General features: G+C 39.3%; 1 protein-coding gene across 1 annotated transcript in view; it reads right to left on the bottom strand.

Annotated features, from left to right (window-relative positions):
- The window catches only part of plxna1b (plexin A1b), a 165,978-nt gene extending 156,667 nt beyond the window's left edge, over positions 1-9,311 (bottom strand). Inside the window, exon 1 of the mRNA XM_079840050.1 lies at positions 9,161-9,311. The gene's annotated coding sequence lies outside the window, so the exon portion shown is untranslated. The remainder of the gene's footprint in view (positions 1-9,160) is intronic.
- Between the last annotated feature and the right edge of the window lie 13,092 nt (positions 9,312-22,403).

Here is a 22,403-nt window from a genome sequence, read left to right as displayed (position 1 = left end):
ACATTATAAAATTAAATTAAAAAATCCATGCCATGGGACCTTTAAACATGAAATAGGCTCAATGGTTTCATGTTGTCCACAATATACACTCTTTAAAATAATGGTTCTTCATAGGCATTGATGGTTCCATGGGGAACCTTTAACATTAGTGGAACTTTTCCATTGCAAAAAAGCTTCTTTTAAAGTGGAAAGGTTTCTTTAGAGTAGACGAGGTAAAAATTAACCTTTTAAGGAAGGGTTCTTTGAGGAACCAGAAATTATTCTTACATGACATCACTACGAAAAGTGGAAGCTTTATTTATACGAGTGTATGAGTCAACACACTAGTTGAGAACCACTGATCTTGTGAACAGTTGCAGATTGAAATGCACCACTCAATTCAGTCAACAATCTGCACGAAGCAGAATTACACTGCAAAACAAGCAGAAAATACAGAGTAAGACGGAACATTTTTTGGAGAGGTCAGTCCTCCTGATTGCTGCTTTAGCCGCTGACTGCATTTAAAGGAAAAACACATCTCAGATTGGGGCTGAACCACTTACCAGAAACACATCCAAACACTGAACACACACACACACACACACACACACACACACACAGGAGATGAGCACTGCAGAAGAAAACAAGGAAGAGAAAAAGCAGAGCGAGTGGGAGTGATAAGAGAAGTCAAGTTGGCCGAGAGAGGGAGAGAAACATCAGCCGTATGGATATATGATCATTTCCTATCTGAATCACACATCATTTGTGCGTCCCAAAAATGACTCACACAGCAGTAAACCCCAGCACAATTGTTTGATTTCTATCCAAACAACAAAAAGTATCACGTCACATGCTGCAAAACACACAAACAAGCCCAAGCTGCAGTCCAGGGGTCCGTTCTTCGTACGCCGCTAACTCAGTTAGCTGGATTTGATTGTTGACTTGCTGTCATAGCAACAGGTCCGTAAACTTAAACCTGCTTGAGAGCAGCTTATTTCATGTAAACAGGATTAGATTGCATCTTTTTAAGTGGAGGTGATACTTAAAGTGTGTCCCAATCACTGCTACATTATTACAATAGTTACTTACTGAACCAGGGGCAATAATCATTTTAAAAATAATATTATAATGTTGTGTATAATACTATAGACACTGCCACTTGATTTAGAGATTTATTGGTGATGGAATAATTACTTTATAATTTTATTGGAGTCTTACACACACACGCTGTACAGTTAATCTGAGCCGTGCATTAATTTTGAGTGATGACGGATATTATGGGATGGCTAGACGCAGCGCAGGAGAAGCAGATAACTTGATCTTTACCCTTAAGAAACTTTCATTAATGCTGTCATGTAACCAATCTGCTTCAAAGATAAAATTAAATGAATTGCTAATTACAACATTGAAATAAAAATGTAAAGGGTGTACAAATATTATAACATCATGAATATAAATAATTGGAATCATGTTTAAAAAACAGTGCACATTTCATTTATCTATTATAACTTTGATGTTGTTTTGGTCTCTTGGCTGTTTCCTTATAAAAGGTCCAGATATTCGTTTTTTATTTTTATTTTTTAATTGATTTAATTTGTGTCATTACATTGCTGTCTTGCGCCAGCCAATCGCTGCATTGCTGATCGTGGTTTCGAGTATCGATGCATCTGCCCTCTTCAGGGAACACAAGAACACGCAGTAATCTCAGACAACTTCATCCAGATATTTTAATCCAATCCGCAAATTCATTTGAAGAACCAAATTAGCCAGAGATCAGTTATCACGATTAGAAGATCTGGGATCTGTCATATCACCTCAGAGGTATGAAGAACGGACCCCAGATTCAGAGCATGAAGATTCATTTGTTACTCCAGATTTTGCTCTCTTTTCATTCTGTGTACAATAAAACTCCTTTCATATTTTAAACTGAAGTGTGTAACATTTTTCAGTGTTAAAGTATTAAATTCCAGTTTAATACACAGAGGCAACTTAGGGTGTGTTCAGTTCGCTTGGTTGTTTGGTCCGGACCCCAAAAAAAAAAAAGTCCATGTCCACTTAGAGTTCACATTGGCATTTTAACAGCGAACCTAAAGATACCGAACCTAAAGGCATAGGGATACTTTCACAACCTGATTGGTCATCTTTTATGAAGCGTTTAACGAAACTTACGAACATCCAAAACAATGCTGTGTTCTGGGTTAAATACGCTCGTTGTATGTGCCTACATATGATGGTATGACCAGCTGAGAACTCATGAAGAGCTTATAAAATGTGTAAAAGGAGTCAAAACAGCAGCAGGAATCCAGATCTGCTGCGAGGAGACGCATTTCTGATGCCTGTCCTGATGTGATGGGCAACATCATGACTATGATGAGAAAAACAGGTATTCCTGGGTATTCTGTCATTTTTAGGGTCACATTTTGTGAAATCATGTCCAGCTTCTGGTTCGTCTTTGGTCCGTGTTGCATTCATATTTCATTCGAACCACACCAGAGATTGTTTGGAGGTGGAGTGATACCCAATACCATCTAACAGAGTTCTCTGTCCGCTTATTTGGTTCGGATGGCATCCATATTAACCGCACTTACAGAGCCATCGCACCAGAGTTTGTTTTAATCCAACCAAACATGCCAAGTGTGAACACACCCTTAAAGTAAACCATTTGATTTCCCTGAAAAGGTGTAAACACGATGCTCTGCATGTTTGAGCCGCCCATCCAGCCTGACACAGCAACACTGACTCGACCAATGTATCAGTATCTGTTTGAAACATTCATTATGCGATTCCGTTTAATGGTGAAAAAATTTAACACTTTACAAGTTTGCAACTACTCTAAACCCAAATACACTAAAAAAATGCTTGTTGGTCTAACTTAATACAATTATGACACCCATTTCCACACAGTTGAACTGATTTATTTGAACTTCAACTGGGTTAATTGCACTGATGAGTAAAATTCATCCTAAGTGAATGACATCACACCAGTTTCATTTGACATATTCTGTGAATGTTTCCTGAACATAATTCACTCTTGTTGAGCCAACTAGTACTATTGCTGTTCAGACTGTAGTATTCTGTGTTTTTAAGAAAATGGAAAGACGTGTTAGAGTTTAAGTGTTTCATGTTTAGTTATTTTAAACATTTAAAATATTTTGTAGAATATATAGGCCTATATATATTTTTAGATTTTTGGTTACCATTGTGGTGAAGACTTGAGCTTGTGGTTAGGTTGTGAGTAGCTGTCGTGCACACATACATGTTCCATGATCTACATGATGTGCTGACCCTCAAACTAAATCATTTTATTTATTTCTATAAAAACTAATAGCCAACACAACACTTGTTCACACACCAAGTGTAACATTTGTAGCATGCAACTGCAAGTAATGATCAAGTAAAAAAACTTCTCACTGTTAGCACAGTTCCAGCTCATTGAGAACATCATAGACTTATTTCACATAGCCACCCACAGCCTAACCACAAGGTCTACATTTCACGATAATGGTAACCTCAAAAATTGACATAAACTCTTTTAAATGTCAAATATAACTGAAAATCAAACATTAACTGGTATTTCCCTTCAAAAACACATTAATCAGCAGCACTAAATTGCAACATTTACTGATCCATCCCTATGCAAATCATGCTGGGAACTAGAAATCCACAGCCCAGTTTCAGTCAATGCAACAGAAATGGATTGTGTAGTCACAACACAAATGGTTTGTGTTAACTTAACATTTTACAAATGTAATTTCATTTAACGTAATTCAATTGAATGTAAACGACAATTACGTAAAAAAAAACTAAAGATTTGTGTTGTTTCAACTTATTTTATTTAAATAAACTGAGCAAAGAGCTGGAATCATTTTTTTGAGTGTAGCAGCCGACTCGCCGCATGTGTCAGAGATCACAGATGCTACAAAACAAATCTCTCAGATGTGCACACTATTAACAAGAAAGAAAGCAACTGCCAGTGGAACTACGAGAAAGGGTGTGAGGAGGGTGGGTGAAGCTGGAGCCGGAATCTAAACAAACAAATCAACAAGCCAAAGTGGCAGTGAGCTGCTTCCCACGTCTTTTCAACCACTGTCTCATCTGTAATTTTGTTAGCTCTTTTTCCCATTCTGTGCAAAACTGACTGCACGTCCTTCCTCTAAGCCGTTTGTTGACATGCAGTTATGAATCAACTCTCGAATAGCGTAAGATTATGCAAGATTGGAATTACAGTCGGAGAGGAGGATAATCTTATCATGAACGCACCTACCCTACGATTAGCGGTGTAAACTTGTGAACCAAGTCGACAACATTACAAAATGTGGGCAACAAGCTTCTGTCTTGAGAAGAGATGGACCTGTTCACATTTATATGCATTTAAATATAATCAGGAAAGTGGTTTCCTTGAAGGGTGTAACTGCAGCAATTGTCGGCCATTCCTGAAAAACAACTCATCCTAAATAACAGATGTCACACAGGAGAGGGGGGGGCGGGGGCGGAGGGGGAGGGCCTTTGAAGAACAGTTAAAAGTGTTGCGGATGAAAATAAAACTGGTAAAAGCTGGATATTAATCATTTATAACCGTCAACTCCAAAGTGTTCAATGCCAAAGAAAAAACATATATTCCTCTGAAAGCTAGTTTCTGTTTCTGAGTTTTACTAAAGGTGATACTATTTTCAAACTAATGAAACCTCGAAATGCTTGTTTTTCTTGTTCTGGATCAGATTTTCTCGTGACATTCTGTGTTCAAAGCACTTTAAAAAGACATAAATGCACTTTCAAAGCAAAGGCCACATATCAACAAAATTCAAATGGTAGGAGTAATTTACCAAACTGAATGCTAGACTGCAAAAGGTCACAATGAATGTTTGTTGTGACTACCGTGAGCCTTGACTGAAGTTTGTGTCTTCGGCCTCCAGTTTGGTGCGTCAACTAATATGGGATGATAACTAGAGAATGAGGCAACAGTTGACCGTTCGCAAAGACCCGCCCCCTTTAGTTACTGTTGCTATGTCCGACAAGCCATGGCGCTCTCACACCACACACACAGAAAAATATATAAAATGTAGAGAAAATATATCGCGGAACAAAGAGGACACTGACAACACGCCGACAGACAGGACAGAGCAAGTTGAAGTTGATGTGAAACAAAGTCTCAACTTTGAAATTGTAATTTTTTAAAGAAATTTAAACAATAAATAGCGTTTTGTGGCTCTTTAATGTGTCGTGATCACTGTAGCGCCTCAGTTAAAGCTGCTCGTGAACCGATTATCTCTTCCTTCAGCATGAAATAAACATGAATGAACACTAAAAGAAATGTTGTTTCAACCGCGGAAAGACGTCAGGACACACTGTTTTTCCATCAACATTAATCTACTAACTCTCCTGACTGCTTTGTCGGGCAAAACGGCAGATTCAGCGATGTGATTGGTCAGATCGCCTGCCAATCAAACTTGCGGCGAAGGGTGAATTAAGATGTAAACATGAATGCAGAAATTCACTGATAACATTTGAAAACAGAAATTGGCCATTATCCATCAACAAATCTAGTGGGTAAAGTTTTCAGCCAATGCCGATGATCTCAAAATGGGCAAATATCACCCAATGTATCAGTCTATCACTAGTCTGGACGCAAGTGAACCGTCATTTCACTGGAGGTCAAACTGTGCGATGACAGAGTTAGCAGTGTCTGTGTGTGAAGAAGACCTCTCACTGTTTGCTCTTTAACAAACACAGTAACAGCCAGACCTCTTAAATGCTTTTTAATATCACCACTGGCCTTAGGACAAGAGAGAGAATGAGAGGGATGAATGAAGAAAAAGGAAAAACCATGTATGCATGCAGCTACTTTTCCTTTTAAAAACTCATTTTAACTTAAGGAAGCCCTGCATTTGGACTTTTCCGAGTGGGTTTTTACTATGTAGAAAGCTCATAAACTTGACACCTAAAGTTTACTTTGATTTGCTTGAGAGCCTTAATATGTCTCTAGAGTCACATTGTCTGATAAGAGATAATATTTTTACACCACACAAACACCTTTTATATTATAGAGCATAACCAATAGATCATAAGGAGACATTGGCTGCATTTACACTTCATGTTTCAAGTGACCCAATTCCGGTTTTCTCCTCCCATGTGGCGCAGATCGGAAATGACCCACGAACGTGTAAGCAGGAAAAAAGCACATTGATTCCGGTCTCAGATCAGTTTCAGGCCTCATTCATAAGTGGAAATAAATCTGATATAAATCAGATACATGCGTATTTATACGTGGGTCTCAGCGTCTGCCATGTAAGTGGACAGATCGGATATTCCCCTGTCTATGCGAGTAGTACTTCACTGAAAAAGTGACGGTGGTGAATGACGTCAACTCAGGTGGACACCAACCCACCATCACATGACTCAACAAGGGATCTCCTCTTTTTGTCTCCAATGTTTTGCTGACCTTTAAAGGTGGTCTGGGAAAGCAAAAGCATGTATTATCATTTTGTCTGCGTTCATTGCAAATCGTGCCATTTTTGCATCCTTTTCGACCTAATCTTTTCCAGCGCACTTCTTCTAACTTGGGTTGTTTCGCCAAGTGTAAAGTGTAAATGCAGATATCGATTATGGGTCACTTTTAAAAGAAGATGTAAGCTGGTCGTCAAAAAAAAAATAGGATATAGTCAACAAATCAGAATTGGGCATCGAGACCTGCAGTGTAAATGCAGCCATAGAGACTTCTTTCAGTCAGATTTTAGGCCTTGAAACCTTTGCGTGATAGACTGGCAGGCCAGCACACAAACGTTTACCCAGTACCATGTGAGAGACCAGCACAGAGAGAGAGATTATAAATAGAAGTCAAACAGAGGGTGAGCTATGGGCCACAGAATGCCACAATTATGAGCTCTCATGCTGCAGCCTGGGATGTTGACAACGCAAGAGGAGCACAAAATATACAAAGGGAAGTCTCTTGTAGTTGAACACCAGCCACTAACAAACAAATAATGCATGGTACTGCTGTTGGTTTTGGGGCCACTGAGTGTATTATCCATGTAAATACCATTGATAGTTGTCCAGTACCGTGGTATATAAAATCCATTACCATTTGATACCATCACAGTAGCACGGTAGTGCAAATTGTAATATGCAATAGCAGCAATGTTGCCAAGACGATCCTATCTCTCTCCCTCACACATTTATTACTCTTCCATTTGGCCAAATTTATTTCATATTTCCACTCATAATAATCTAGAACAAAAACAATAGCCTGACTCTCTCCCTTTGTGCCCAATTTACTGCAGCGCTTGTACCTTTCGCTCCATAATTATGTCCCCACTCATGCGATTTACTTCCAATCATTTTTGTCTTGCTGAGATAAATTATTTTGGTAAAGCAGCTCATCTTGGTCATTATTTTTGGCTGTGGGTCAGAGAGAAACCAGTCACACTAGTGACTGCGCAGGCGCACATCTGCTGTTCTCCAGCAGCACGCGGGCCAGTTCGCATACCAAACTCCACACATCACAATTGCTCCCGGCGCGAATCTATGTAACGGATTTTCAACGGTAAAAACAGACACGTTGTATTGTTACAGGTCTTTTCCGAGGTAAAGTTTACCCGAGAGTACACCAGGTTCGTATTATATACTGTGTGTGTGGTCTAAGAGACCTCAAACTAGCTAATTTAATGGGAATTGCTTACTTGATAACAATTAAAAGTCGTTTTGAAATAATTTGACACGCGTACAACATTGAGGATCTGGGACTACAATAGCACGACGATGTGAATTTTATTCATTACACACGTCCAAAAGGAGGGAGACGGCTTTAACTCGCTGACCCACGGGGCCTGAAGTCGTTTTGACATAGGCAAACCGTGAGATTATTCCCGTTAGGGTTGTGTTGGGAGTCGTGCTTCTTTCTAAACAAACGATTCCCTCACGCCTGAGGAAACACATTCCCAATTTCCATCTGAATGTCCGTCACGCTCCTAACCGTCACGTCGTGATAACAATGGGAAAGACAGGGACCATGAATAGTCGTCTGAGATGTCGAGACCAATCGTTTTTCTAAGGTCTATTCCTTAAAACCCTGAAGACCATCAGTAACCAAAACCCCACCAGTCCATGATCATTAAAACGCCTGCGCGAGCTCAATGGTCATGTAGGGGCAGATAACGCGGTCACGTCAGTCAACTTCTCCGAGTGGTTTATATATGGTTTTCATACTGCACTGGATCACATACACACATACAGACCTACTGAATGAAGACCAAGAAAATGAATAGTACACACACCCACGGACAAGACACAGCCTTCAGATGCACCGCAGCAACAGCTTCCATAACCAGTTCTGCTGTTAACGCCCTTTTAACACAACACACCGAAACGAATCATTTATAAATCAATTAGAGCCTATCGATTTTTACCAAAAGCAACATGTGGTCCCCTGAGATGAGGATGCCTCTTAGAGCTGGATGGAGAAACAGGAGGGGTAGTTTAAAAATAGCCCCTTTAACAACATATGGTTTCAAACCGGAATGTTCATAAATAGCCGCCCGCGTTTTTTATTTACGTGCGGCATTTCTCAAAAACGCCTTTGGAATGTCAGTTTCTTATCGGTCTCGGTAACTTTGACCTAACCCTACCCGCACAATCCGTCACCGCTCGCTGTTGTTCTTCTCTGGGATCGGAATTCTCCGCGACCTGAGTTGGTTCAACTCTACAACGTGTTTGGAAAGTATACAAACGGATCTGGTAAACAAAACGGATACATTTGATACTTTAACACTTCCATTCAGCGGCGCGTTCGAGGAAATGTAATCGGTAATAAATTCCCACCCTTGAATTCCAGGATACATACGCGCTTTTAAACTGGATTATGTGAATATACACACACACTTCAAACAGCCAGACGTCTAAATGTCTGGGGTGGAAAAGTCTCCAAATTGTATCTAAAGCGAGTCTTTGGGAACAAGCCGCGCGCCGGGCTCTTAAAGTTTTGTACGTGGTCTTTGGATAGTGTAAACGCCAAATGTTGGTTTCCACACTTGAACACCACAGCGATGCTTAAATTACACACTACACGAGTCTAGTCTCAACGCAGCAAGATCCTGCTTTCCAAAACTACTGCCGCGAAGACATCCACTCACATTTCTAACCATTTTAACGTAGACAGACATTTAGAGCATTCCTTTATGGTACTTACACGTTCGAGTGATCCTTGGATGGCATGTCCTAGTCATAGTTAAATTCCCAAACTCGCTTGAAATATCCCGTTCCGTGGCGCGACAGGAATGCGGCTCGGTGTTCAGAACGCGAGCAACCTCGTTCTGAGCAGCGCGAGGACGGACTGCACTGAAAACGATCAATCACGCGCGGAGTGCGCGCCCCGGTGCTACTCTAGAGCGCCACCGCGCGGCGTAAGAAGACACGACACTATAAACTTTCGTGTGAAGTTGAAGTTTAGTGGTCAAATCTGTGTAACACAATGTAAGTGTAGCAGGGGAGAACACTTTTTGACTTTCTCAGTTTGTATAAATCCACCTGGGGTTCAGAGTATTTATTTAATTTCACACGTCTAGTACAATTGTGTGTTTTGTTTCATTAATACAGTGTATACTTTTTTTCTTGATTTACCCCTGAAAGAATGAAAGTGAAATGTGACAACATGCCCCATATGTGTTGGGTACATTGTAACATGACCAAATGACAGCTTAAAATGTTATCGTTAATATCTTAATGTTAAAATATCCAAGACAAACTAAAATACTTTGTCAATAAATACAATTAAGTTTTTTTAAATAAAATAATGGCATTTTTTAATCATTCAAAATATACACATTTTTGAGTTTGACAAACACATCGCTAAACACAGCTATACAGCATAGTTCAAAACATAATAATTAATAATTTCTGAACATTGACTCATTATTCACCTCTTTCTCATGGTTTCTCAAAATAATTCATAAAAGTATAGAATATAATAGCGTATCTAATAGGGGCTCATTGTAATGCAGTGTTACAACGCACCCCACCTGTGCAACTGGGGTTTAACCGCGGCTCGTGTCTTCTGCTGTTAGATCAGCATTAAAGAAACATCTCAACTGTTAAATAACAGATATAAGATTCAAATAATATTGGATTTCTTATTTTAAATAAACACAAAAACAGATGAAAAATACACGCAAGTAAGAAATGTACTTTTGCTATGGTTAAATAAATGTTCTGTGATATCTTCCAAAGATTTTTTTAATTTTTCTCCAAATAATGTTGATATGGCAACTTGTAAATACACTGAGTTTCGTCATCCTGGCATGAAGTGTTAAAGGGTTAGTTCATCCATGTAACGTACTGCTCTGAGACCGAAGATTGAGGATCCAAATACAGTTTTATTTGTAAGGGGTAATCCACATTCCACACTCGTAGTCATCAAACAGGCAAGAGGTCATAGCATGTAATCAGTCCAATCAGGCAAACAAGACAAGAGAGACAAACGGGTAATCCACGGAACAGGCACGAAATCCAAAACCAAGAGACAAGAAACCAGGGAATCCGCTCAGAATTGCAGTATGAAGAAAACAAGACTTCGCCGTGAATGACAGAGTGAACATGGTGTATATATAAGCTGTGTCTCATTTAATTTAATTTTGAAGGCTGCATCCTCTGGAGGACACATCCTGTGAAGGATGCGGTATGCGGAGTGTCCTTAATCAGAATTAAACGAGACGTCCTCCGTAGGACACACAGGCAGGAAGTATCACGTTGCTATGCCAACACGTTCACAGTGGAGTTGCGCTCTCACACCAGTTATATGAATGAAAATTATTTATAACTTGAAAATGACTATGAAATGTTTCTTGCCTTGACAGCAAAGTACTGTTCTAAACGCTAAACACTTGTAATCCGGTTTACCACAACTATCTATTTGAGGTGATACAGCTTAAAGCAGCACTAGGTAACTTTTCAACCTTCATAATATATTTTCAAAACTCTTGTGATGATACATCGACTTACAATAGGTTGAATGACACGTCTGCCATAGCCTGACGGGGTCTGTATCGTTTTTAATCGTACTTTTAAACTTCGGGTTTCGGGTAGTAACCCGAGAACAAAAAGAACTACAAAATTAGACTGCTTTACGGCATATACGTCACTTCCACCACCACCACCATCCCCACTTCCTTAAATTCGGACGTGCGTTAAAAAAAAAAAAAAAAAAAATATTCGCTCGCAAATCATTTGTTTGCCGAATGTTATAGTCATGGCCGAAGCAGCACAGAAAAATAAGAAAGCAAAGGTTTTGTCGGAGGAAAGCAAAAAGAGGAAACGAGAAAGTGATCGGATTAAAGGCAGGACGAGGATCAACATTGGGCCAGCGTTTGCTCGTTGGCGTGAGCTGAAGGAGGAGGGGCTACATTCTTGCAAGTAAATACGTAATACATACAAAATCATATTTTAGGATACCTAACATGTCTGTGATATTGGATTATTTGTCTTTCCTCAAGCTTTAATGCAAATCGATTTTTCGAATTTGCAGATTCATCTATGGTAGCTTGATATTATAATATTGACGATATATGGTTATTACCTACCACTCAAACATTGAATTGAAGTATCATATAGATTCCGTAAAACGGTAACCAATAGACTAGGCTACTATAATGACGCTGGCTTGTAAACGTGAGCATCGCGATCATTTGGCGTTTGAAAAAAATAAAACCCATGAAATTGTATTCATATGACATGCTGAAACATATGCCACTGTACCTGGGATGAAGACATTTCACACGCGACGCAAGCAGAACACCTGCATGTGAACTCCTGCAGAGTTCAGGGCTATCATAGTTGTCATGTCAACAAATGCACGTGCGATGCATCCCCTGATGTAGAGTGACCGTTTACGACAGTAGTAGAGGACAATACTGTTTCACAACTGTAGGGGGAGCCCGAGAGCAAAAGTTACCTAGTGCGGCTTTAAAAACAAGCTTGAAACTACTTAAGTTTAAACACCACATCTTCGCTTGCATGTATATCTGCCGGCGGCGCCATTTTTTCAAATAATATTTAAAAAACATGACGGTTGTTAATGGCGACGCAAAGAATTGTGGGTTATCTGCAGCAGCGAAGGATACACCTCATGCAAAAGAAGGGCGCATTTGAAGGTGGCATTCGGAGTTTCCTACTTACTTTTCTGAAATGAGACAGCCTTGATGACGCATGCAGCCTTAAAATGCGACCTTTGGAGGACGCAACCTTTCGAAATAAGACGCAGCTATAGGCTGAGGTAATGAGACACAGGTGCAAACAATGAGTGATGATGAGTCTGGGCAAAGGATTATGGGCAATGTAGTCTTTGATGGAATGATAAGTCCGGGTTGGAGTGCCCTCTGGTGGTGATCACAGGCACTCTCACTGGTGAATTGTGACAACCCAAAAATGAAAATTCTGTCATTAATTACTTACTCTCATGTCGTTCGACACCCGTAAGACCTTTGTTCTTCTTTGGAACACAAATGAAAATATTTTAGTTGAAATCCGATGGCTCAGAAAGGCCTCCATTGGCAGCAATGTATTTTGCACTCACAAGACCTATAAAAGGTACTAAAGAGTCGTTACAAAGTCCATCTCACTACAGTGGTTCTACAATAACTTTATGAAGCGACGAGAATAGTTTTTGTGCGCAAACAAAAACTCAAAATAGCGACTTTATTCAACTTTATTCTGGGCCTCAGACGTGAACTCACGAAGCACCATGATGCATGCGCGAGAGTAGAGCCGGCGTTCTGACACATGACACATGACTCGGAAGCGAGGAGCTTTGTTTACAAGCAGAGGAAGACGCGCCATATCTAAGCTGTTGAATTCTACATTGATTGTGCTTTAGTTCTTGGCGTAGTGCTCAAAATGGTGCTAAAGTGTGCATTTCAACGGCTCTGCCCGAACTGTGCTCAACGTCATATTCTCGCGCATGCGTCGTGAGACGTCTGAGGCCCAGAATAAAGTTGAATAAAGTCGCTATTTTGATTTTTTGTTTGCGCACAAAAACTTTTCTCACCGCTTCATAAAGTTATTGTAGAACCACTGTAGTGAGATGGACTTTATAACGACGTCTTTAGTACCTTTTATGGGTCTTGAGAGTGTAAAGTGCATTGTGCCAATGGAGGCATTTCTGAGCCATCGGATTTCAACTAAAATATCTTAATTTGTGTTCCGAAGATGAACAAAGGTCTTACGGGTGTTGAACGACATGAGGGTAAGTAATTAATGACAGAATTTTCATTTTTGGGTGAACTAACCCTTTAAACCATGTGTGTTACAACTAACCCCGCGTTAGGTTGTGCCCCGCACTCCCCTACAATATAAAATGCAATATACAATAATGCACTATACACAATATTTGATAAACAATGCGCATAATACAAACAATTCAAAATGACTGAAAAAGTCATAACCGCAGCTGTTTTAGTTTCACTTTACAGGATTTTTTACAGGATAGCAATCATATTGACCCTTCTGTATTATTATCAGTGCCATAAAACCATAGGAAACTTGCTCATGCAGAAAGCATCGACATAAAACATATATCGCATTAATGTAATGGAGTTAAGTGCAGAATGGTGTGTTTGTGTGAGCATGTGATTACTTGAATAGAGAACAAAAGCTCTCTCAGGCCACAGAGTCGATTGATCCGCTGGCGGTGACATCTCTTCACTCCGCGGACTCACAAACATTTTGTGACTGCAAGCGAGCGTTTGTCTATATAAATAGTTCATACAAAACAAAAAATGCTACAAAAGGCTGGAGCTGCAACAAAGCCAAATCACCTTTCATATGATTAATGTCTTCCTGACCGTCTTCATTCTTTCATCTTTTTTTTTTTAAACTCGCCAAACCACATCAAAGCCTCTGTATTTGTATCGGCCAGAAAAAAAAAGGAAATCACTTAGTATATAGGTCATATCTGGCCAGCATCTGGTTCTCAGTCTGTGGTGCTCATAATTACTTAATAAAACAACATTAATATACAACATGAATTTATTTAATGAGGTCACTTGATAAATGACAGCACGCCAACAGGTTTTGTTTAAATTTTGTAATATAATTTACCTCAGCACATGCACCAACTGACTGGTCATCACTCAATAAAGTGTTCGCTCTCTGTTCTTTTGAATCCTGTTAGAGCCGAAGCCACATGGCAAGGATTGGCAATCCTGCTGGGATGAGATTAGACAAGCTATTAAACACACACACACACACACACCAGACCATGTTAGTACAACCATCCACCACATTCCACTACTTAAAGACTGCAGCCATAAGGAGATTAACAACTCTGTTTTCTGCACAGGTGTCATATGGACGTCCACACACCACCAGAGGCACAGGCGTCATTTATTTGCCATGGCTGATCTTGTCCCCACCACTCTATGAAATAGCTCAGGGCAGGCATGAATCTAATACAGAAGATCTTCAGTTCTTCCGGTGTGTTACGGTGAGTGGTCATCCATCACCGGAGTTAGTTTTAATGTTTAGCTGAGGGATCATTGCAGACAAGTAAGGTTAGATCTGGAGCTACTTTACCAGCTCACAAGGTGCGTGGAAGCAGCAGACAATATAAAAAGTATACAGGGAATGCAGCAACACTTGTAGTAAGTGGAACACGTTTTGTCTTAAGAGCCTTCTTTAGAGTATACAACAGACACAGTGCATAAACATTGTGTGACGTCTGGAGCTTGTCAGCTGTTGTTAATTTTCTTTGTATGAGTGACTCAGTATGGAGATGTTTTCTTAAAATGTTCATGTATTTGTGTCTGTTGTATACCCTGAATAAGGCTCTTAAGCCTCTATGCATTGGTAGTTTCTAGAATTGATCAACTTTCCTCTTACTACAAGTGTTGCTGGATTACTTTGGTTGTTGCAGACAGCAATAGCAGCATGTTTCTCACATAGCGTTCACATAGCGCTGCAATGTAGACCTGCAAGGCTTTATATATATATAAAAATAAATAAATAAAAAAATATATATATATATATTTTTTTTTATATATATATAAAGCCTTGCAGGTCTACATTGCAGCGCTATATATATATGTGGGAGTGTTGCTGGGTTCCTTTGGTTGTTGCAGACAGCAATAGCAGCATGTTTCTCACACATCGTTCAGACTCATGCTGCAATGTAGGCCTGCAAGGCTTTATATATATATATATATGGGGTGCACATAAGTTTTTCAGTCTGGTTCTTATGAGGGCATCTGGAGATTCGATTTGGTGCACACGCTGCACATAGTGTGACCCAATAAATATAACTATAAAAAATAAAATAATTAATAATAGCATTATTGCACTTTATCTAGTTAGTTTTTTTTAAAGGTCACATATTGTACACCTTTCTGGAGATTTATTTTAGGTTTTGATGTCCTTAAGAATATATATTTGAGGTATAAGTACCAAAAACCCTCTCAATATATTTTTACAGCTCCTCTCTCAGGAGCTCTGCTAAGAACCAAGCGGCAACCTCCCCCGGTTTCTCTTGAGGCCAATACGGAAGTGACTTAAACTGCAATTCATCGACTGGCCGCTAGGGACAGGCTCCAGAAGGGAGCAGAATTTCATTGAGCCCCATGTTAAAATGCCCAACTTTACAGCAGAAAAAAAAACATGTTTACTGCCTGGTACAAATTGTGGTTTTGGTCTATACGGCTAATTTTGTCCTTCATGACAACTGTGAGGGGGGTGAATTTTTTTATAACTCATTCGTTTACATTATATAAAGCCTTAAAGTTCTGCATAATTAAGGGCGTGGCCACTTTGAGTGACAGGTGGATAGCCATTTATCTGCTGTCTGTTAGTCATCACATCACCTCAGCTCCGCCCACGTCCCGCCTCTTTGCCCATTTTCTGTTATCCGGGAGTGACGCGCTGCCAAGATGGCAACGGCCAGCTCGTCCCTACTTTATGCTTCAAAACTGCTCTTCAGAATCCTATGGATTCACGGACCGTCACGGACACTACATCCATATTTTTATACAGTCTATGCTAAGAACAGGTCGATTTTGACATGTCTAATTAATATTCATGAGCCTCTCTTCTGATTGGTCTGTGGTTTTCTGAGTGACGCACGGCTGTAGCCTGCTGTGGCTTGGTGATACTCACACAAGTAAGGTAAATAGAAACATGATGGTCACTGGTGAGGGAAATGTCCTGCCTTACATGTTAGAGCCAAACTCAATGAAGGCAGTGACTGAGTAATCCTGCCGTCACATTTATACGGAAGTCACAACGGCTTGTGAAAAGGCACAGCTACTTTATGCAGGCTGTGTGCATTTGACTGTGGATTGACTGTTTTGAAACTTAGATGGTCGTTACATAGCCCTATAGACTTGAGTTATCATGGAAAAAGCCAGGAGATATCGGTTTTGACAATATGGGACCTTTAAATACAATAATAAAGAAAGTATGATAAACTAGTATATTTTAAAATAAAAAAAGTATATAAATAAAAATATAATTATTTTATAGTACACTTAAAAATACAATGCTAATATTTACATTTTAGTTTTTAAATTAATTTTCAAACTTAAATCAGCAAACTTTTTTTTTGGCGGGTTGCCAGGATATGCATTGCAGAGTGAAGCGCATCAGTGAATGTCAAAGCTTTGTGTTTTGCTCTGAAACCGGCAGATTTATTATGCATTCAGTTCAAATGGAAATCTTATACAGTATTACATTTAGTCAATCTAAAGCGGTGACTATGTGTATTAACAGCTGTCAACCATGTCGGCAAGCGCATTTTTTATTTTGGTGGCTCATGCACACCTGCGCACCACTTATGTGCACCCATATATTTATACACAGCTCTGGAAAAAATTAAGAGACCACTTAACATTGATTTCTCAATGTTAAGTGGTCTCTTAATGTTTTCCAGAGCCGTGTATCCGTTCTGTCTGTTCACAAAACAAAGCACAAATTCCAGAAATGCATTCACTTGTGCTGCAATTTTGGTTTATTAAAATTATTAGGCTGGACTGCAACCAGAAATCACTCATATTCAAAGCAAAGAAAACATTCCCACTCGACCAACCAGTCATACTGGACCTTTAACTGCTGATCCATGTATTTATGATCTACAAAATCCACGGGACAGACAATGGCAGACGTTGGAAAGACGTTAACAAGTTAAAAAGGACACTGTTTACAACTTGACAAGAATGATTGTTTCCAAAAAAAACGCTTTGAGAATTTGAATGTAAAAATGGTTTTAAAATGTTTTTTTATATATATATATTTATTTTAAATTTTTTATTATATTATTTATATATACATACCAAGACAGGGAACAACCAACAATGTAAGACACTTCCATTGAGACAAACAGAGTTTGAATTTACAAAGGAATAAAAATAAATAAAAAATGAAAAAAAGGAGCACATGGAGCAAGGGTCGAGACAAAAAGGTAATCAAAATAAACATTTAAAAAATAGTAAAATAATAAATATTTGGACAAAGAGAAACATAAGGTTTCAAACTTTCGGTTATGTTTCTTAAAAAATTTTGAAGCTCTGAAACATTTTAACAAACTCACATAGAAATACACTCACCTTAAGGATTATTAGGAACACCATACTAATACTGTGTTTGACCCCCTTTCTCCTTCAGAACTGCCTTAATTCTACATGGCATTAATTCAACAAGGTGCTGAAAGCATTCTTTAGAAATGTTGGCCCATATTGATAGGATAGCATCTTGCAGTTGATGGAGACTTGTGGGATGCACATCCAGGGCACGAAGCTCCCGTTCCACCACATCCCAAAGATGCTCTATTGGGTTGAGATCTGGTGACTGTGGGGGCCATTTTAGTTCAGTGAACTCATTGTCATGTTCAAGAAACCAGTTTGAAATGATTGGAGCTTTGTGACGGTGCATTATCCTGCTGGAAGTAGCCATCAGAGGATGGGTACATGGTGCTCATAAAGGGATGGACATGGGCAGAAACAATGCTCAGGTAGGCCGTGGCATTTAAACCATGCCCAATTGGCACTAAGGGGCCTAAAGTGTGCCAAGAAAACATCCCCCACACCATTACACCACCACCACCAGCCTGCACAGTGGTGACAAGGCATGATGGATCCATGTTCTCATTCTGTTTACGCCAAATTCTGACTCTACCATCTGAATGTCTCAACAGAAATCGAGACTCATCAGACCAGGCAACATTTTTCCAGTCTTCAACTGTCCAATTTTGGTGAGCTGGTGCAAATTGTAGCCTCTTTTTCCTATTTGTAGTGGAGATGAGTGGTACCTGGTGGGGTCTTCTGCTGTTGTAGCCCATCCGCCTCAAGGTTGTGCGTGTTGTGGCTTCACAAATGCTTTGCTGCATACCCCGGTTGTAACGAGTGGTTATTTCAGTCAAAGTTGCTCTTCTATCAGCTTGAATCAGCCGGCCCATTCTCCTCTGACCTCTAGCATCAACAAGGCATTTTCGCCCACAGGACTGCTGCATACTGGATGTTTTTCCCTTTTCACACCATTCTTTGTAAACCTTAGAAATGGTTGTGTGTGAAAATCCCAGTAACTGAGCAGATTGTGAAATACTCAGACCGGCCCGTCTGGCACCAACAACCATGCCACACTCAAAATTGCTTAAATCACCTTTCTTTCCCATTCCGACATTCAGTGTGGAGTTCAGGAGATTGTCTTGACCAGGACCACACCCCTAAATGCATTGAAGCAACTGCCATGTGATTGGTTGATTAGATAATTGCATTAATGAGAAATTGAACAGGTGTTCCTAATAATCCTTTAGGTGAGTGTATATTAAATGAGCGCTTACATTTTTTCCACAAATATGGATATGATATTTACCCATCAATAAAACAAAATGTACAATATCAGAGAAGGATGAATTTAAATCACACTTAAAGAAGAGGACATCTTTTTGGGTTATAGGAGATTGTCTCCATTCTTAATGACATCCAGCTATATATATATATATATATATATATATATATATATCAAACCAAAATTTAGAAGTAACATCACAATAAAAGAATAAATGATCAAGTGTTTCAGGAAAAAAAGAGCAAAAGACACAAGGATCCACATCGAAATGAAATCGTTTCTGTAAAAAGTCACCAACTGGGTAGATCTTAAACATCATTTTGTAATGTGTCTCCTTGACCTTTGGAGCAACTGGGTAAAAGCCTTATCCCTTACTGACATTTCAACATCTCCCAGAAAATAACAATGAAAATCACCAATGATAATACGTTTGAGGGTTTTTTAATATATATTTCTAAGCTATTTCTTGTTTCAGCTTTTCAAAAAAATGTTTTTATCAAAACAGTACAAGGTCAAGTTAAATTATTTGTGCAAACCAATTTCATGTGTGAAATCAGCAGCCAGCACATCTGTGCACCAAACATTCTCCAGCATTTCTTAAAGTACAGTGCTGCTCATCTCACCTGTTTCTTGTGATTTCACCTGTTAAATGCTTTGCATGTTTCTCTTATGCACCGTGAAGTCATGTATGGAAACACTGCAATATGACGCCGCCTTTTCTAGTTTGAGGGTCGTTGTGCTTGCGTTCTTGGTTTCAGATTACATTCGGCCTCTGGTCTCTCTGGAATTTGAATTGACTATTTTGGCTCTGACCTTGTTCACTTTAATGTTTACGGTCTTTGCATTATGGGTGGAGTTGAGCTTGTTAAAGAGTCCAAGGCACTTGTTTAACCATGTAATTGTCCTTATACCTTATAAAAGAACTTATAAAAAGTTTGCCACATCCATGCACAGACAGTTCCTGCTGAATTTTGTTGGCTGAGACATTTATACCTCAGTCACTGAATGTAAATCTGTGATGGCTTCCTTTGAGACTCTATACAATCACATCTAATTCCATCAGCTCAGCTGAAGAGACAACACGCTCGACTCGAGTTACAGCGCTTTTGATCACAGCTACAGCTGCCCATATTACCTTCATCATGAGTCTGTTTTGAAGTCTCATACAGTGTAAGGTTTTGTCTTAAGTAACATATTTGAATCCTATTGTTTAGGGTTATTATTTTGATTTTGGAGTCTATATATCTGGTAGGACAGGGGTCGGGAGCCACAGTAAAAAATAATATAAAATTATTATTAAAAGACATGCTTTTTTTTTCCAATAAAATTTCAGCAACAGTAATTATTAGGTCCATAACTAAAACCAAACAAATATGCAGCAAGCAATAAGTTGCAATATGGAACTAATTGTGCAGGGCTTTCACTGTGAGGTTGAGTTATAAATCCTCTTTGTGTGTTCATCTACTGTGAATACTCGACTTGGCATTTTGATATTTTTGTGTTTATTTGGCCGTTTAGGTGCGCAACCGAAGACAAAGGCCACTATGCTTGTCCGTGTTGCGGTCGGAGCGCGCGCACAGCATCCTGTCACGGTACGAATCCACTTTTGAGACACGACTGAAGCGTGGCGTCCCCTCATTTGTATGTTGATGGATGTTCCTCAAGTTTACCGCTATGGGCGTGGTTTTCAGCCAGCGGGGAATGTTGAGTTTTGAAAACATTTGCTCGAAACCAACCTAACTTCTTGTTAGTGATGTGTATAAATATGGATTCGTTCACCAACAGGAATCGAAAACAGAAGGATTATTAGCTGCTCTGCTCTACCTCCGGAGGAAGAAGCCAAGTCGTCGCCACTGACTTCCCCAAGTCTCCAACTGCTTTACTTCTATTGGATAGTCGCGTCACATTCAACGGATTAATTTGCATAGAGATGGGCATTGGCCAGCTTTTTGATGCGGAGCATCTTGTAAAATGCAGCGCCGCCTTTCCGATATGCTTTGCGGCCGCATTAAAGTCACTTGATGTCACCCATAGGAATAAAGTGGAGTGCGGCGGCAACAGAAGTATCGCACGGACAAGTGGATCCGTACCGTCAGTAATTCAGTTGTCTTACGCGATTTATCGCATTTTTATTATTTATTTTCGTCGACTGAAATCTGCGCGGATTATCATAAATAAAACATTTATTTATCCCAAGGGTCTCTGCGGAAAAAGCGAAAGTACCAGCAGATGAAATGTTTCGAAACGCCTCTTTCCACAGCAGAGCACCAGTTTAAATAAAAGGATATATTAAAGTTTATATAGCTAAAGCTGCTGGTCTTGGTCTAAAGACGTTTTTTTGAAGGTCTTGGTCTTGTCTCGGTCTCGACCACATTTGTACTCGGTTTTGTCTCTGTCTCAGACTAAGAGGACTCTGGATTTTGTTTCAAGACCAGTCAAGACCACAACTGCTGGGATATTAATACATTGCCAGTGCATTGTCTGATTTATTTATTAACATCATTAATGTAATTGGGTAATTTAATTTGATTGGTAACAGCTCTATATAGTGTCTTATTCTAATTATATTTATTGATTAAAAATAAGTCATTTCTCAGGCGGTAATGTGGACCTTTATGAATTTAAGGAGTGCTGGTCTTGACTTGGTCTCAACCCCTCAAAGTCTTGGTCTCGGATTAGGTGGTCTTTACTACAACAATATCGCAAGCCATTTTGCTTTTCCTTTAAACAGCTGCTTTTCTGAGAATGACTTCTGTAAATTGTCATGAGACACAAACAGAACTTCTGTTTGTGTCTCATGGCAATTTTTTCAAGCAGATGACGGGTTTTCCCATTGAGCTTTGGTTTTTCTCTCCACTAACCCTGTGCAAAGCCACGGCCTGCTTGTTCGTTGCATGTCTTTACTTACATAAACCCACAGTGAAACAATTATGATGAATTCATCTTAATTTAATAAATCTGTCCTCATTATCGAATGACAGCAGAACAGAAGACGGCTAATGCTTTGAAACAAATGAATATTTCTGAGCTTTTCTCCTCGGATGTCTTCTCATTTTCAGTGATTAAAAGATCTCGCATATTAAACCCAATTAAGACCAGCTAAAGACATGTTCAGTGGTTCTGATCTTTAAAGCACAACTGATGAGTCACTGGGATGTTTTGTATAGTCTGGTGCTTATACTATAATTTGACGTGCAATCAAGTCCAGTTCAGACTAGTCCATTGACAATTGATGGCAATGAAAAGCTCATTTTCATAGATTCAAACTCCTCACCTTTAGGTGAGAATTCACCTTTTTGAGATCAAAATAGGTCACCTACGAGATTTGCGTAGATCCAATGAGAAAGTGTTTGGTTTATATATATATATATGTGTCCTGACCTCGGAGAATGTTTTCTCTATCCATGCAATGTTCGCACCTTTTTTACCCCTCATCCGTTTGCATCCCTGCATTTTGAAAGCTGAAAGAAAAACATACATGTTGTTTTTACACCCGCATATGTTAAAGCAGATATGAAAGCAGGAACAGCTGATCACAACAATGAAAATAGCCGATCCTTTACCTTTCATAAGTCTCATAAAATGCCTAATTGCATAATTGGAAAGTGAAA

The sequence above is a fragment of the Gobio gobio genome (assembly GCF_949357685.1).
Source record: "Gobio gobio genome assembly, chromosome: 17".
Taxonomy (NCBI): Eukaryota; Metazoa; Chordata; class Actinopteri; order Cypriniformes; family Gobionidae; genus Gobio; species Gobio gobio.
The sequence above is the reverse complement of the archived record's forward strand: the minus strand, read 5'-3'. Positions and strand labels throughout refer to the sequence as shown.